Consider the following 6256-nt stretch of genomic DNA (forward strand, 5'->3'; position numbering starts at 1 on the left):
GGATTTCCCATACCCGTTGCTCAAGTCTCCTTTGGTGGGGAAGATGACGATGGTGGTGGAGTAGTCGTGTCACACTTCAGGCTCAGGAGGTACTCCAATCTACGAATGACGCTCCGGAGGGCGTTGATTTGCTCTTGTAACAGAATATTTTCATGAGTGAGATATTTATTTTGAACATGAACCGTTTTGATGATCCAAAAAGCTTCAATTTCAGTAGGGGTCAGATGATTGTATTAAGGTTGAAGGATATCCTCTTCTTCTGCTGCTAGCATGGCATGTTCTACTGCTGGGGCGTGATCTCCCGTGGCTTCCTTGCTCTTGTCCCCCTTGATGGCTTCCTTTGGTTCCTCTCTCTTCAGTTCTATCTTCATCAACCAAGAATCCTCTTCTATGTTGTTGGAGGAGGGAGAAGACATGATGCTAGCTCGAAGGATCTGACAGAAAAACAAAAAGAAACAAGAACAGAAGATTTCTCTACGATACGGTGGCCAATACGTTCAGGGTATTTTTTATACTGGGAAACAAGCAAAACGGAAGGAAAACGGAGTCCAGAAGGTTCCCGAGGTGGGCACAACCCACCTGGGCGTACCAGGCAAGGCAGGCACGCCCTGGTGTCTTGTGCCCTCCTTGGTTGCCTTCCTAGTTGTTTCTTATTTTCCTAATTTTTATATTCCAAAACTGACAGAAAATGTTTTTGCGGATTTTTTGGAGTCTGTTTACATACCGTATCACGTGCCTCCTCCTTTTTATTATTCTAGAGGGTTCTGGAAGGTTTCTTCCATGTGTTCCTATGGTGTCATGGTTTGCATAATGTTGTTTTCAATATTAATAAGCATACCTGAGATATAGTGTGTAATTCTTTGTCCATTGACCACTTTCGGGTTAGTACCTTCATCATTATTAATTTTGATACCTCCAGAGCGATAAACGTCCTCAATAATATATGGTCCTTCCCATTTAGAGAGAAGTTTTCCTGCAAAGAATCTGAATTGTACAAAAGAACATATTCACCAACTTTGAATTCCCGCTTTTGGATCCTTTTATCATGCCATCTTTTAACTTTTTCTTTAAATAGTTTGGCATTTTCATAGGCTTAGGTTCCCCATTCATTTAGTGAGCTAATATAAAATAACCTATTTTCACCGGCAAGTTTGAAATCATAGTTGAGTTTTTTAATTGCCCAAAATGCTTTATGTTCTAACTCAAGAGGCAAATGACAAGCTTTTGCATAAACCATTTTATAGGGAGACATACCCATAGGATTTTTATAAGCTATTCTGTAGGCCCAAAGTGCATCATCCAATTTCTTAGACCAATGCTTTCGGGACCTTTGACAGTTTGTTGTAATATTAGTTTTATTTCTCTATTGCTATGTTCAACTTGACCCCTAGATTGAGGATGATAGGGTGATGCAATTCTATGGTCGCCATCATATTTATCAAGCATTTTACGGAAAGCACTATGAATAAAGTGTGAACCACCATCAGTCATTAAATATGTAGGGACTCCAAACCTTGGGAAAATAACTTCTTTAAGCATTTTAATGGAAGTGTTGTGATCAACACTACTAGTTGGAATAGCTTCTACCCACTTAGTAACATAATCAACAACAACCAAAATATGAGTATACCCATTAGAGGAAGGAAATGGTCCCATATAATCAAAACCCGAAACATCAAATGGTTCAACAACAAGTGAATAATTCATAGGCATTTCTTGACGCTTACCAGTATTACCAATTCTTTGACATTCATCACAAGATAAAACAAACTTACGGGCATCCTTGAAGAGAGTAGGCCAATAAAAACCAGGTTGCAATACCTTGTGAGCAGTTCCATCTCCTGCGTGATGTCCTCCATAAGCTTAGGAATGACATTTCCGTTGGATTTGTTCATGTTCATGCTCTGGTACACAATGTCTAATAATACCATCTACTCCTTCTTTGTAAAGATGTGGGTGATAATCCCCAAGTGCAGGGAATCATTGTAGTAATTCCCAAAGGTGGAAGCGATAAGTAATGAGCGTCGAACCCACAAGGAACCAAAGGTAAGATCAATATTCTCTCAAGCCCTATCTGCCGCTGATACGACTCTACGTGCACCGAATGTTTGCTTCCAAGAAATAAAACTGTGTTGTGGGTATAAAGAGGATAACTTTGTATGATACCGGAGAGCTAAAATATAAAAGTAGGTGCTGTTATCATAAAGTTAGAATATATTACTAAATAATATCAATAGCGAGTATGGAATAATGATGGATCGGTGTGCGGAATTGCCCTAGGCAATTGTTAACAAGATCGATAGTCGTCATTGCAATTTCATATGAGGGAGAGGCATAAGCTAACATACTTTCTCTACTTGGATCATATGCACTTATGATTGGAACTCTAGCAAGCGTCCGCAACTACTAAAGATCATTAAGGTAAAACCCAACCATAGCATTAAAGCATCAATTCCTCTTTATTCCCATATGCAACAACCCCCTTACTCGGTGAGGGAGTGCTGTACTAGGGGGTGTCCGGATAGCCGAACTATCATCATCGGCCGGACTCCAAGACTATGAAGATACAAGATTGAAGACTTCGTCCCGTGTCCGGATGGGACTTTCCTTGGCGTGGAAGGCAAGCTTGGCGATACGGATATGTAGATCTCCTACCATTGTAACCAACTCTGTGTAACCCTAGCCCTCTCCGGTGTCTATATAAACCGGATGGCTTTAGTCCGTAGGACGAACAACAATCATACCATAGGCTAGCTTCTAGGGTTTAGCCTCCTTGATATCGTGATAGATCTACTCTTGTAACACACATCATCAATATTAATCAAGAAGGACGTAGGGTTTTACCTCCATCAAGAGGGCCCGAACCTGGGTAAAACATCGTGTCCCTTGTCTCCTGTTACCATCCGCCTAGACGCACAGTTCGGGACCCCCTACCCGAGATCCGCCGGTTTTGACACCGACACTCGGGTTTGTGTTTCAGTCACTCACCAACCCACTATAAGCGAATCATGAATGTATTGCAACACCCTACAACGGGAATCCCTCACGCTTGCGCGAGACGGAGGGCACCATAGGACAACACCAAAATAAAACATACAACTCGTACCAATCTAGACCATCAATCAACCCAAGGACAAAAGATATCTACTCAAAACATCATAGGATGGCAACACATCATTGAATCATAATATGCGGCATAAAGCACCATGTTCAAGTAGGGATTACAGCGGGGTGCGGGAGAGTGGACTGCGTAAAAGAGATGAGGATGGTGATGATGATGGTGATGTTGATGAAGACGATCACCGCGGCGATGATTCCCCTCCCGATGGCACTCCGGTGCCACCAAGAGAGAGGAGGAGAGGTTCTCCCCCTTGTGCTTCCTCCTCCATGGCTTTCCCCCTCTGGTCCTTGGCCTTCATGGTGATGATGGCCCCTCCGAGATCCTCCTCCATGGCCTCCGGTGATGATGGCCCCCTCTGGCAGGGTGCCGGAGAGGGCCTAGATTGATTTCTCGTGGCTACAGAGGCTTGCGGCGGCGGAACTTCCGATCTAGGTTATTTCCCAAAGGTTTCTGTATTTATAGGAATTTTTGGCGTAGGTTTCAAGTCAGGGGGGTCTCCGGGCTGTCCACGAGATAGGGGGGCGCGCCCTAGGGGGGTGGGCGTGTCCCCCCTAGGGCGCGCCCCCCACTCTCGTGGGCAGCCCGGGACTCTTCTGGCCCAACTCCGATGCTCCGTGGTCTTCTTTTGGTCCATAAAAAATCATCAAAAATTGGCACGTCAATTGGACTCCGTTTGGTATTCCTTTTCTGTATAACTCAAAAACAAGGCAAAAACAGAAACTGGCACTGGGCTCTAGGTTAATAGGTTAGTCCCAAAAATCATATAAAATGGTATATAAATGCATATAAAACATCATAGATGGATAATATAATGGCATGAATACTTCATAAATTATAGATACGTTGGAGACGTATTAGCATCCCCAAGCTTAATTCCTTCTCGTCCTCGAGTAGGTAAATGATAAAAGAAATAATTTATGAAGTGTGAATGCTAGCAGGTGCACAAGTTTGATCAATGATAATTTCAATCACCTTTTCTAGCATCAATATGTGTCATAATAGTAGCTTATCTCATAAAACTTTTCATGATGAAGTAACAATCTATTCACAGTGTCAAGTATGGTTCAGAAACTTCATTGAGAACTAAAAAACTATAATCTCAGTCATTGAAGCGATTGCAATTTATCATAACATCAGAAAGAGTCAAGAATAGAGCTTTTCAGCAAGTCCACATACTCAACTATCATATAGTCTTCTACAATTGCTAACACTCACGCAATACTTGTGGTTATGGAGTTTCAGCCGGACACTGAGAAAGATAGGGGCTTATTGTTTTGCCTCCCAACGTATTCATCTTTAGGTGATGTCAACAATAATAGCCCATGCTAACTTACATCCAATTGGATATATATATATATATATAATCTTTCAAACACGAGGAGCTTGCCGAAGGATAAAATGAAAAAGGGAAAGGTGAGAATCACCTTGACTCAAGCATAAAGTAAAAACATAAAGTAAAAGATAGGCCCTTCGCAGAGGGAAGCAGAGGTTGTCATGTGCGTTTAGGGTCGGATGCATAAAATCTTAATGCAAAAGAACATCACTTTATATTGCCCCTTGTATGTGGACCTTTATTATGTAGACTGTCGCTTTTATTGCTTCCACAACAAGATCATACAAAGCTTATTTTCTCTGCACCAATAAGTCATACATATTTAGATAGCAATTTTTGTTGCCTGCAACATGTCAACTTACTTGAAGGATTTTACTCAATCCATAGGTAGGTATGGTGGACTCTCATGGCAAAACTGGGTTTAAGGATATTTGGAAGCACAAGTAGTATCTCTACTTGGTGCAAGGAATTTGGCTAGCATGAGGGGGAAAGGCAAGCTCAACACATTTGGAAGGTCAATGATAATATAATTTAACTGAGATGTGAGAAAACATAAACCATTACATTGTCTTTCTTGTCCAACGTCAACTCTTTTAGCATGTCGTACTTAATGAGTGCTCCCAATCATAAAAGATGTCCAAGATAATATATTTGTATGTGAACCTCTCCTTCCTTATTACTTCCTTTTAATTGCAACAATGACCAAAACTACGTTTGCCAACTCTCAACAACTTTTATGCCTCATACTCTTTATATGTGAAGTCATTACTATCCATGTTATAAGGATATGAAACATATATAAGTTAAGATTTATGACATTCAATTTATTCCCCCATTTACTCATATGATAAACATGAAGCACATGAGTAAATGACAAACAACTCCAAAAGATGTGAGTGAAGGACACTGAGTAGTCAAATAATTAACTAGCCATGGGAGGGTTCCTTTTTTATTCAATATTTCAGATCCAATGACTTTATTCAAACAACAAGTAAAAATTGAAAATATGCTCCAAGCAAAACACATATCATGTGACGAATAAAAATATAGCTCCGAGTAAGGTATACCGATAGTTTTGAAAACGAAAGAGGGGATGCCTTCCGGGGCATCCCCAAGCTTAGGCACTTGAGCCTTCCTTGAATATTATCTTGGGGTGCCTTGGGCATCCGGAAGCTTAGGGTCTTCCGACTCCTTATTCTCCTCCTATCGATATCTCACCCAAAACTTGAAAACTTCAACCACACAAAACTTAATGGAACTTCGTGAGATAGGTTAGTATGATAAAGAGTAAACCATTCACTTTGGTGCTGTAAAAGACAAGGTTCATAATTGTTTTCACACAATGCCTACTGTACCATATCATTTCTACAATTTTTATTGCGAAATATAACTCATAGAAACTAGAAAACAAGCAAACTATGCGATGAAAAGAGAATCTGTCAGAAACAGAACAGTCTGTAATGATCTAAGCACTAACCATACTTCTGCTACTCCAAAAATTATGAAATAAAACGGTGGGCGTGAGGAATTTGTCTATTAATCTTCTGCAAAAAGAATCAACTCAAAAGCACTCTTCTGTAAACAATGAAAGCTAATCTCGTGAGTGCAAAGTTTCTGTTTTTTACAGCAAAATCACATTAACTCTCACCCAAGTCTTCCCAAAGGTCTTGCTTGACACTTTATTGAAACAAAAGGTATAAAACATGATTACTACAGTAGCTTAATCATGTAGACACACAAAAACAGTATGGTTAAATATTGGGTTGTCTCCCAACAAGCGCTTTTCTTTAATGCCTTTTAGC

Source organism: Triticum dicoccoides, chromosome 1B (genome assembly GCF_002162155.2).
Source record: "Triticum dicoccoides isolate Atlit2015 ecotype Zavitan chromosome 1B, WEW_v2.0, whole genome shotgun sequence".
NCBI lineage: Eukaryota > Viridiplantae > Streptophyta > Magnoliopsida > Poales > Poaceae > Triticum > Triticum dicoccoides.